Source organism: Anabrus simplex, chromosome X (genome assembly GCF_040414725.1).
Source record: "Anabrus simplex isolate iqAnaSimp1 chromosome X, ASM4041472v1, whole genome shotgun sequence".
Classification (NCBI taxonomy): domain Eukaryota; kingdom Metazoa; phylum Arthropoda; class Insecta; order Orthoptera; family Tettigoniidae; genus Anabrus; species Anabrus simplex.
Window position 1 is genome coordinate 188,241,176 of NC_090279.1, and position 12,149 is coordinate 188,253,324.

The window sequence follows — 12,149 nt, forward strand, 5'->3', positions numbered from 1 at the left end:
ATTATTATTATTATTATTATTATTATTATTATTATTATTATTATTATTATTATTATTATTATTATTATTATTATTATTATTATTATTATTATTATTATTATTATTGACAAAAGGTCCCATAAGCCTCTGGCTCGTGATAGGGACAGTACAGTACATACTCTTCTTAAGGCGACACAATTATTACATTTCATATACAATAGTACATTTTTAGACATAGCTTTTTAACATGTTACCATCATAGTTCTTCAGAAGTATATTCAGATATTGCATGACTGTAAGATATTAAATATGGCCAATATATTATTGTATTAATTAAAGTAAGTTATATAGAGATTATATTAAGATATCTGTATAAGAATAATATTCCTTCAGTTTTTAAAAACATATAACCGATTTAGAGTTATTTATAACAGGAGGAAACAGATTATACTCCCTAAACATTGATGATTCTATGGCTTTCACTTTATACTTTACTGCATTAGAGTGAGAGGGATATATCCTTAATGATCCTCTAGTTTCATATCTATGAATTTCACTAAAATGGGAGAAGTTAACAGTAGAGTGGGCTTATTTCCTTTCTAGCTTATACATAAAGACTGATGCCTTTGCTGGCAAGATGTAGTGTTTACACTGCACTATGTCTTCTGGTATTGGCTAGAACAAATTTATTACTTTCATTGACCTGTCTCAGGCTCATCCTTGGCTTTGACAATATGAAAGTGACCGAGGTATGTGTGATGCTAGTAATACCATTCGTAATGCAGCAAGTCCCTGTTATGAATGGTGTGAAAATGTCACTCATAGGGTCGGTTGGTGCATGCATTTCAGTGGGCTTGGCAGACTGATATGTAATGGCAGCTTCTGGTCCGGTGAGGAAAGCAACGGGAAATTGCCTCACTCCTCACTTCCCTAGTATGCCTCTTCAGAGACGCCTAGGCTATCTATGACAGCTGTTGGTGGAACTGTGGAGGATCAATCCAGCCTTCGGGCTGAATACCCAACATACATACATACATTCATACATACATACATACATACATACATACATACATACATACATACATACATACATACATACATACATACATACATACATACATACATACATACATACATACAGACTGATGATGAAAATGCAATTTGTTTATGCAATGGCAGAATATTTGAGTCTGAAAAAATTTCATATGACAGTTTGAGGAATGGGAATCTATACATAATTTTGATGCCTCTTTTTGTAGGATTCCAAATTAGTAACATAATCTTGCCTACATCTTCCCCAAATGAATCTTATGTATGTTAGATGTGGGTGGATCATTGCATAATATATACACTTCAATTGTTGATGAGAGAAATTACTGTAACTTGATCTGCGCATTATTCCTATCAAAGGGGTAATTTTGCCAATTACATCATCAATATGGATTTTTCAGGAAAGTGTTGAGTATAATATTATACCAAGATACTTAGCTCAGTTGACTCTCTCTATTACTTGTCCTTTAGGGTAATAGTGTTAGCCGCTGTGATCTTATGGGCAGTTTTATGAAAGATTAAGTATTTTTTTAGTCATATTTATGATAATTTTCTGAGATAAAGCCCAGTCCGATAATTTGTTCAAGACACAATTTATATCTTCCATAATTTGTGTTTCACTTAGTCCTTTATAAGTTATTAAGATATATTATCGGCAAATAATATACATTTTCCCTTTAAAGATTGTATGCCATTAATATAAATCAAAAATAGAATAGGACCTAGTACTGAGCTCTGCGATACTCCCATTTGTTTGTTGCTTAGAACTTTTAGTATCATTAATCATCACATATCGTGTTCTGTTTGATAAATAATTTTGGGACCAACTGCGTGCTAAACCCCTTATTCCTGCTATTTTTAGCTTGTTTAGAAGCATTTTGTGGTCAACCAGGTGAAATGCTTTTTTAAGATCTGTGAGTAGCCCTGCTACTAATTTATTTTCATCTAAGGTCTTTTGAACATCTATTACTGCATCAAATACGGAATTATCAGTTCCTCTATTTGGGAGAAACCCATACTAATTATTAGAAAAGTAATTTGTTTTACACAGAAAATTTACCAACCTAATTTTTACAACCATTTCTATGAGTTTTCCAATGGCAGATAACATACTAATTGGCCTGTAATTGGATGGATCTGTATTATCTCCTGATTTTAAGCTAGGTACAATTCTGGCACATTTGAGTAATTGGGGTATTTCTTCACAGAGAACTGAACGGTTAATAATTTCCACAATATATGGCACTAAACTTTCAACACAGGTTTTTAACATGACGTTGGTTATTTTATCTTCCGTTAAATTATTTTTACTTTTTAGAGAAGTGATAATTTTGAGCACTTCACATTCACCAGTAAAGTTGGAGACAAGAAAATACTATTAGTTTGAGTTTCAGCTGTTGTGCTGCCTTGAACTTACTCAACTTCAGGAAGAACTTTTCTTAAATTTTCAGCTCTGTTAACGTATAGTTAATTTAGATTATTGCGTATTGGGACCTTTCCCATCAACCCCCTTAGTTCATGGGACCATGTGACAACGAAGTTTAACCCGAACGGGTCATGAACACATGGGACCACGCGCCACAGAAATTGATAGTCAAGGGACCTTTTCTGTCTAGTGATAAATGTCATATCATCTGGATTGTAAAATGTAATCCGAACTCATGAGCTAACAAATGTCCTTTCGACAGTGCGAGCTCAACCGCACCTCCTCCGTTCCGAGATATGAGCACCGGCCTCTCAGGATCACAGACCGTCCACGGCTACAAAAATATAACTAACTTTAATCTAACTTACAGGCATAAATGAACGGAAGAGGCTTGGATGCATTTCCTTGGCGAATGATAAGCATAACATTTTTAACAGAATTAATCACTTTTGTTAAAGCACATAATAAACATTTTATAACCCTGATAATATAAATAAATTAATACCAATGAATCATTTAACACTCAATGAAGCCAGGAAGACCCAACTCCCGTTGTCAAAATCAAATGAAAACTGATTGCAACTTTCACGAGTGTCTTCAACTGGATCAAAACGTTCATTAGTTTCAATTATCAATTCGATTATTGATGGAATTGTTCATTAATTGTTAATTAAATAGTTGAGTAACTATTCTTTCAATTATTAGATGTTGATAAACACTTCTTTTAATTATTAATTGTTGAGTACGAATTTTTAAATCCTTTCACAATAACGTTCAAAAACATCATCTCTTGACACGTAATTAACGATTTTGCAAATGCGAAGTTAGGCCTATTCCCTGGGAATATCCCCAATTTACATATTCAAAACAACACTTATGTAATCTGGGATTAGTCTCAAAGTGGTCGCCTAATTTAAATATAACGCAACCAAATTAAACCTAAAAACACTTACCGTATAATGACGACTCATAATCCAATAATAATAATAATAATAATAATAATAATAATAATAATAATAATAATAATAATAATAATAATAATAATAATAATAATAATAATAATAATAATAATAATAATAATAATAATAATTGTTACCGTGTTTTGGTGGATCAGCAGAGGTGAAAGAAGGTGCGGGCTGGAATGGGTCTAATTACAAGTCCGAAAGATGAATTTAAAATTTAAATAAAGGTTATATTTTCAACAGATAACAAGTTTTAACAGTTTTTCACTGAGTGAAATAACAATGAATATTCAGGTTCAATAACAAGCGAAAACACAAGTAAGGTGTCTTTACAAATGCTGGACTACGAGCCCCAATGTTTAACAATTTCTGAGCTCTCAGCTCACAACCACAAATTACCAAAAGGCAGAAAACCCCTAATTACATGGAGCACTTGCTCCCATCTCGTAATGTCAAGCCTCCTAGAGGCACCTTTCAAAATACCAGAAAGAGCTGACCCGCTCTTAATTGTCCAAGCCTATTAAAGGCAATAACAGATTATTATACTAAACTGCCATCAAGGCACAACTTATAATTGAACAGGGGTACCTCATACACAATCTACTGGGCCTTCGCAGGAAGGAAAACAGAACGGGTTAAGTTAATGGCCCAAAATACAAAACTGAATGGAGGCGATTACTTGCACTCCTACATGAAAGCTTGTTAAAACCTAAGTGGCGCTAAGCCGATACACAGGGGCTATTCTCATACTATAGAGGTGACTCGTATAAGAAAAATAATTTAACACATTAATGAAGAGAAGGAAATCGGTTATGAAAACGTACTCACCTCAAATCCAAAATGAAGGGGAGCTCGAGAGGGTAAGACACTCTCTATACCCGATTTACAGTTAAAGTAATAAGAAAATATTTACATAAGCCGGCAGTAAGTTACATTTTGAACAGGTAGGATACTTTGAAAAGGTTTCGAACCTTTCCCGGGGGTTAAACTGCTGAGCAAAAAAGAAATAAAGATGTTAAAAGCCATTACCTTTGCTGAAGAGCTGCTGCTCGAAGAAAGAGGCGCAACCCGCCCCGTGCTATACTTACATACACTAAGCTAGATGTTGTTGAAGTGGCGAAGAGCCATGAAAATCAGCAGTTTTTAAACCCTCGTGGAAGATTCGAGACCTTTCATGAATAATAAAGACCCACCCAATCAACTTTATTGGGTAGCTAAGAGTTACACATGGAAATTCCAAGAAGAAAATTCTGATAGGTGGAAAATTAATTACAGAAATTACTGATTGGCTAAGTTCAAAACAGGCGGAAAGAAAGCTTAATATTGCCAACCCACAAATGAAAGAACAAAATTTAATAAAGACCAAAATTTATAAATACAAAATTTCTTCAACAAAAGTTCCTTCACTTCGCACCAGGGTGCGTGATCATAGTTTTGGGTAGAGACATCTGTGAGAGAATGTCCACACTTCTTGATAATTAGTAAACAAAAATAATTCGAAATTAACACAGTGACATCTTCAGATAAACGGTTGAATTAATTCAGTTTTAAAGTTCAGAGTTTGAGCTGTCGAGGAGTAAATTAAGGCGAAAAATTCAAATTTGCGGCGTATAGGTGTACCAACCGGTACAATAATAATAATAATAATAATAATAATAATAATAATAATAATAATAATAATAATAATAATAATAATAATAATAATAATAATAATAGACTGAACTAGGGTGAACACACATCTCACCACATATGATGACCAACAGTACAAGGTCGAGAGGGTCAGAATCTCTTCACGTCAACAAACACTACAAATGAAGCCTACGAAATTTTACTCAAACCAAAAGCAATATTTGCAGATAAAATACAGTCAAATCAAACTTTGAAAAAGAATGACATATGACACAAACACTGGCTGTATTCTTGTAGTAAACACGTCGCTATGTGACTAGTAATCTTCATGTGCCCCGGGACTCGAACTAGTGGCCACGATTTCCCCATCAGTAGGGGATCCTGAAAATCCCTGGCTATCGTCTCAACAGGGGTCATAATTAATTACTCTGACATTAATTTAATCATATATTTGTTACTCAAAGGAGGAAACCAAACATTAATGCCTCTTCTACAACGAGCTGAATTTGTGTGTGAAAACCCAGCATCATACACAACATTGAGACTTCTATTCGCCTGACAATCCCTTTAACGGCTAGCCCTCGATCAAGGCTGAGTCGTCAGCAATATATCTTAGTCTGGGCCGCGTACATGACAAAGGGAGGAGGTTATTACCTGCAAACTATGTTTCACTACAAAATAGACAAATTCTCAATGCATCACTGCTGCTAATTATTTCAATACAATAACGCTGGCGTATCATCTCAATGCTCAAATCAACTCGTGCGCTCCCTGCACTCTTCAAATATCTCACAATATCATGCCGCTATATGATTTTTATTTCATCTCATATTCACAGAAGGCTGGGGTTGAGACACAGCTCATCGTATCGGAGATTTCTTTACGGTTTCCCTTGCAACAAAGCTAAAAATTATCATCAACACAAATATAAGATATGTAACTGTGAAATAAATTAACTTTAAATAAAATCAAAGCATTTAATCTCAAATAATATAAAACATGGGCCTAACTACATTTGGGAGCATGGTCTTTCGAATCCCAGGCACGCCGTTTTCTTCGCACACTTGCTGTACAGCCATTTCTTACTCTAAACATGCAATCTAAACTATAAAAAGTTAACACTATGAATAGAGTGCCTTTTCTAGCCCCACATTTAAAATTGTATCAACAGGAAATTGTGAAGACCCTGTTGTCATGCTATTCTGACTCATATTGAATACTTAACTTAAAAGAAAGCCACTACGTTATATTAACACCAACGTTAAGAAATTACCCCCTTTCTAAAACATTCTTGGCCATAAAATAACCAAACACATGCTCATACAATTAAATGAATCGGACTAAAGGCTTGAAATTAGCCTCACTAGTTTCCTTCCCAGACAATCTCACATAATTAAAATAAAATCCTACTGACCATACATTATCATTATAGACTGTTATGCCTTTCAGCGTTCAGTCTGCAAGCCTCTGTGCATTTACTAAACGTCGTCACAATCCTCGATCAAATCTATGCTAAACTTTATCTGACAATTTAATACTCATAAAATTATACTAATTCTATCCTGACATTATCTACATATTTGCAACAAAAGAAATACTCGCATTCACAAAATCATAAATTTGTACTCAACACTGTGTCGGGTTGTCCATCGTTCGAGCCTCGGAGGACTCGCAGCGTAGTTTACTACATGTTGAAGCTGTTTCAGGCCATGGGTTCCAAGCGTCCTGCGTCGATTCTTGAAGTCTTCATGGTCCTTGAATCCACGACCATTGGAACAATACTAACCACACCACGTTCATAGAGAATTCTTCTCCACACGTCACAGTTATATTTAGTCGATACTGGAAATTCTACAATTACGTTTGCTCTCAGTAGGAGAATTAAATATTCATTAATATGATTTCGGCAAAAAACATTCCTACTTTAATCTGACAAAGTTAATCCACGGCAGACACTGCTACGATCACTGCTAGAGTTTAAGCAATTTTAAAAGAATGTGGTAGTGGATTCCTATGTTCAAACCCTGTCTCTTATATCTGCTTTCCTGCACACAAAGACTATCACTACTTAATATTTCCAGTACAGTTTAAACTTCAAATTTAAATCCTGTTATTTTACATGGAATTTCCTCCTTCTTTACCCGCGTGTTTATCCACACGATTTCACAGTTTATTCACGAGCACTCCACGGGCTTTGACTCTATCACAAGGCATTGTCTAGAAAAGAGTCTCGCTCTCTACCGATAAACGGCACAAACATTGTCACGATCTCGCAATACGAATGCACGGCACAGTCTGTTCGTATGCACGACGCGTCGCGATCGTCCCGAAATTTTTACGTCACTACCGTTTTTCAAAGTTTTGCACTATTATTTTGCTATTTAAGATACTTAATTACCGCATTCCCGTACACTTGCGTGGTTTCACATACAAAGCAAAGTCCGACCATAGATCGGCTGTGGAACTGCTCCACAGACTTGGTGACGACTATCTCTCCACCCGCACAGCAGATGCTTATATGGTTTCACCCAGGGTAGGAGGTGAACAGAAGTAAGGTCCCCACTCCAATTTCTAGACCTCAAGATCTACAAGGTCTACGTTAATAGCGATGCGATAGATTGTGTGGCCCAACAATCAATATTACTTGCTGTGATGCGGAACCCAAAGCGATCGATAGATTAATTAAAATCTGCGATCTAAATCAAGCCTCCAGTGGGGAATCCCTGTTGGGCGCATTAGTTCACTGCTATCGTGGGTACGCTCCATTCGATTACATAATGCTTGGTGGCGTAATTTCATAAATCGTGTTATATTAATCTGACTTATAATTTTGCTAATGACCAAATATTCTCGATTTTACTTTGAAATGTGTTCTACGTATAATTTAGGCGACGTTTTACCAAATACAATAGAGACAATACGTGACACTTTGCGAGATATCTAAGGATAGCGATTAGAGCTCTATCTAGCGGAGTGACCTGGGAGTTACTGATTCTGTCATAAGAGCACGTGTATTCGTTTGTGAAGTTTTCGGCGTTATTTATGCGTTTGCATTAAGTTGACATAAGTAAATAGTATCGTGTGTCATTCCTTTATATCTCCTCTCAGTATGAGTGGAAAGATATATGCTCTGTTTGGCTGCAGTGACTGTGAAGTGCAGAAGTATTCGCGCTCTTTCTTCCGTTTCCCTCGTGACAAGAAAATCTAAGTAAATATTGTGTTTGCTAAGATATTCTTCCCAGTGGGGAAACTACATGGAGTCATTTGAGGCAATGCCTACCCTATGAAATACGATTAAACATAAATATCGTAAGAAATTTATCTGCTGTTGTTATTGTGTTAAATCAACAATAATCTCTTTTATATGTGCTACATTATGACAGCAGATGATGTGCTTCGCTGATCGCCCCGCTAGATGGCGATAGCAGACCACTTGTTCTGACTGGGAGGCAGTCTGTAAGTTGTCTCACCCAGGTTTATTTGTTTTGTTTCCCTTCAGCCAGCTTGACGACTGGCGCGGGGTGGTGGAGGGAAGGTAGTTTTACCGCCCGCACTCCTCTCACCACAAAGTCTAGACCCCAGAGAGGCAAGCCTCATGTGTTATTTGAGAGCGTAGTAATTCCCAGCGCGAAGGTGACAATGAAGTAGCGGTACCCTATTTCACATCACATATCTCTACTCCTAGATTTTTTTTTCGGCTGAGCAGCCTTCAACTTTAATCGCAGCTCAGCCGACCGCAACCAAGCATAAATAGGCAGACGCCTAGTTGGCTGTCGCCTCCCCAATCCACCATGCCCTACGTATTCATACCAGGAGTAGACCTCACTATCCCAGAAGGTGACATCTTCGAAGAACTCAATGCAGCAGACCCCCAGGTGGTTAATGTATTCAGACCAGACGATTACCGCACCAGGAAACCTACAGCGCACATAATAATACAAACCAGGGGAGAAGAAGGAGAGCGCCGCCTGTACGCCTCAGGAGCAACATTCCGAGGCAAGAACTATTCAGTGATACCACCTCCTCCGACAATACTGAACCAACTACAACGAAACCCGGGCCTCATACCCTTCTTCCAGGAACCCCCACCCCCGGCAATTACAACCATCACCACCACCACCACCACCATCACCATGACTACTACCACACCCTGCAATCCGGTATCAACCGTAATCACCACCAGTGTAACCTGCCACCCCTCCCCAGTTATGTCATCATCTCTCCCACCCCAGCAACCCCCCATCACTCCGCAGGAACAAGCTCCACCATCGCCGTCAGCCAACAATTCGAACCTGCCAACATCAATCCAACAGTCACCACCGCCCCAGGCCAGGCCCGGCTGTGTGCTACGAGGAATCTCGCCGAACATCGCAGAGCCGCAAATTCTCCAAGAACTCCGAACTGCAGGCATCCCAGCACAACGGGTCATAAGGATACGCAACAACCACGGACCCACTTTCATGGTCCGACTACAGCTACCATCCGAAACCCACGTCCAACAACTAATCAGCTCAAGAGTTCAAGTATTCGGTCAACATCACAGAGTAGAACCTTCCTACTCCCAGCCCAACCGTCGTACCCCTGACCACGCACAACCCCGCACCCAACCACCCCCCAATCCAATCCCAGCATACCCACCAGTCTATTCCCCCCCTCCTACCAATGCATACATCACCTCACGACCTCCCACACCCGACCTTCTCCGAATCCTCATCACTTCTCTTCAACAATGCACAACCACTCTCTACCTCCTAACCTCATACTTAATTCCAGGCTTATCAACTCACCCACTCTAGTAACTATATATTTGTAAAACTGTACTGAAAACCCCATATGTACTGTAGTTCTGTATTGTAAACCCTATATGTAACTAATTGCAAACCCTAGTTGTAAATCACAATGTAACCACGGCAAGTCTCAATAAAAAAGCACAAGAACGGATACTGCACCCTTAGCCAAGAGGTCAAACACCCCCACTTCAACAAACCCAAAGCTCCCTCCTTTTTTCTTCAAACCACACCAAATCCCCGAACCCCGCCAAATCTCCTGGCCAGAGAGAAGGCGTAACCTTATAGGTGGCCCCTTGGTCCTTGGTCCTTGTTAAGTGTGTGCTTTTCTTTGGAATTAGTGGGAAATCCGTGCATTAGGTTATTGGCTTTAGTTGTAACAATTCCGACATGGACTGTTAGTTGCGTAAAACGAGACTGACATCATCCGGTTGAAAATCGCGTTGAAATGATATGTGATATAGGCCACTTGGGGAACTTAACGAGTCTTTTGAACTCTTTAAAACGTAAACCGTTCTCATCTTGGACTTACGAAGAGAAGTGTGAAGCTAAATACAAAAGATGTATGCCTAATCTGGTTATTAACTTATTAGTTATTTTGATGGTAAAGTAGCGAGAAAATTTCAATTTTTCTTGGTATACACGATATTCGTGGTTAACAGCCTGTTCCGAAACCAAGAACCTTTTTTTCGTTACACGTGTGTTTTGTTTGGTGGTGACACCTTAATTATGCAAATGGAAATACGGTTTGGCGATTTTGAAAGCATCCGGTTTGTTGAGTTGTTAGATCCAAATCAGTTCATAGTTGTCCAACTCGTTGGCTGAACGGTCAGCGTTCTGGCCTTCGGTTCAGAGGGTTCCGGGTTCTATTCCCGGCCGGGTCGGGGATTTTAACCTTAATTGGTTAATTCCAATGTCACGGGGGCTGGGTGTATGTGTTGTCTTCATCATTTCATAACGACGCGCAAGTCGCCTACGGGAGTCAAATAGAAAGACCTGCACCTGGCGAGCCGAACCCGTCCTGGGATATCCCGGCACTAAAAGCCATACGACATTTCATTTCAGTTCATAGTTTACAAAGAGAGCTTCCCTGCTATTAAACTGAGCAGTCTTATGAACATTTATCCCTTTTTAATAGGGAAAGATTGGAAAATGAGTTGATTAACATTTATTCCGATATAGAAAAGCGTTTGTCCCCTCAAAAAATTACATTATATTGTCCTCAATGACCTTGAACCAGTGTATGAGGAAGTATCAAATTGATTCATTTAATATTAACATTTACTGTACCGGGCAAGTTGGCCGTGCGGTTAGGCGCGCGCGGCTGTGGGCTTGCATCCGAGAGATCGTGGGTTCGAATCCTAATGTCGGCAGCCCTGAAGATGGTTTTCCGTGGTTTCCCATTTTCACACCATGCAAATGCTGGGGCTGTACCTTAATTAAGGCCACGGCTGCTTCCTTCCAACTCCTAGGCTTTTCCTCTCCCATCGTCGCCATAAGACCTATCTGTGTCGGTGTGACGTAAAGCCGCTAGCAAAAAACATTTCCTCTGGACACGGATTCCTCTGTAAGGAGTATGATCACTCTGAAGAGGATAAAAACCATATTAGCGGCCAGTATCCAGTAATCAGGAGATAGTGGGTTCGAACCCCACTGTCGGCAGCCCTGAAGATGGTTTTCCGTGGTTTCCCATTTTCACACCAGGCAAATGTTGGGGCTGTACCTTAATTAAGGCCACGGCCGTTTCCTTCCCATTCCTAAGCCTTTCCTATCCCATCGTCGCCATAAGACCTACCTGTGTCCCTGCGACGTAAAGCAAATAGAAAAAAACAAAACAAAACAAAACAAACAAACAATTCTGCGTAATTCAATGAACATTGAAAGACTCAGCAGTCTTAGTACCATTTCTATCGAGAAAATGCTTGTGAAGGAATTGATGAGTGATCAAGTATTGAAGGACCGTGTGATTGACCATTTTACAACCAAGAAAACTCAACTTATGGAACTCCTCGAAAAGAAACTTTAAGGTAAGATTTCCTGCCTACCCATTAATTAACTAATAGCTTCGCCACTGATTCTTCCAGTTACAAAGATATTTGTATAGTACCTACTTCTAAAATTTCTGACCTGCGCGATCCACATTATTACTGGTTGAAAATATAATCTTATTATATTGTATTGTGCAGCAGTTAACATTCAATACCGATGTGTTGTTGTAAGTTTGATCTGTAGGCTTTGATTTAATTCAAGAAAATGCATGAAAATATTTTCTACATATCTCACATTGTAATTAGAATGTATAAATAGGTCTTACGT